The sequence below is a fragment of the Odontomachus brunneus genome, unplaced genomic scaffold, assembly GCF_010583005.1.
Source record: "Odontomachus brunneus isolate Ranch 3 - 2012 unplaced genomic scaffold, Obru_v1 Obru_scaffold_206, whole genome shotgun sequence".
In the NCBI taxonomy this organism is placed as follows: domain Eukaryota; kingdom Metazoa; phylum Arthropoda; class Insecta; order Hymenoptera; family Formicidae; genus Odontomachus; species Odontomachus brunneus.
This window is the reverse complement of record NW_022639656.1, coordinates 36,554-37,439: the sequence shown is the minus strand read 5'-3', so window position 1 is coordinate 37,439 and position 886 is coordinate 36,554.

The window sequence follows — 886 nt, the reverse complement described above, 5'->3', positions numbered from 1 at the left end:
TCGTCCCACGCGCAATGAGTCTCAAGTAGATCGTAGGTTCCGCACGGGACGATGAGATAAGGAAGAATAGCGCGAGCTGGAGTAACGAGTAATACGTTACTGTTTCTCGTTACTCATTGATCAAATTTATTACCATTACTCGTTATCCATTGAAAAAATAACTCATTACCGTAATGCTTACATAAAAGTAAGGAATCTTTATAATTTTTTTACAAAATTGTGAAGACTTTTTTAAGATTTCTTTTTGGCTATTCTATACTATTCTATATATATGTATTCTATATGTGCAAAGAAACGAAAAATTTTATCTAAAAGTTATGAAATTATTCATTATTGTTATGTAAAGAATGTAACTGCGTAAATGCGTTACTGTTACTACCGCTTTTTATTATAATCTGAATCGAAAATCGGCCGAAATATGTCACATGTGCTGAACTCTATTTTACGTCTTCAGATCTCGAGTCATATACTCGGTCTATTCTTATATCAATGAACTAAAACGTTAGACACACAGAGACGTGGCTTTTGATTTACGTTATTCTTTTTCATACATGGTTCATACAGAGTTCAGTGTTAGAATCCATGTGACGAGAGTCATCACACAAATAGACAAAGCGCCTCTGCCTGCGTAAACGCAGAGAGAAGAACGCTGTATCTTAGATCTGGCAACGCTGCATCTTAGATCTGGCAACTCTGCGCTGCGTGCCTACAATCAAAATTCTATCAGTGACCGGGCCGCGTCGAACATACACTGCCATCTAGCGTCTGTCCTAAACCGATGCGTTATTTACATTGTCGACGCTTTCGAAGTTCGCAATCGCGTACAGCATCCCCTTAAAGTCGCTTAACCTTACGATCGAGCGGCACGCGGACATTCCCAATGACC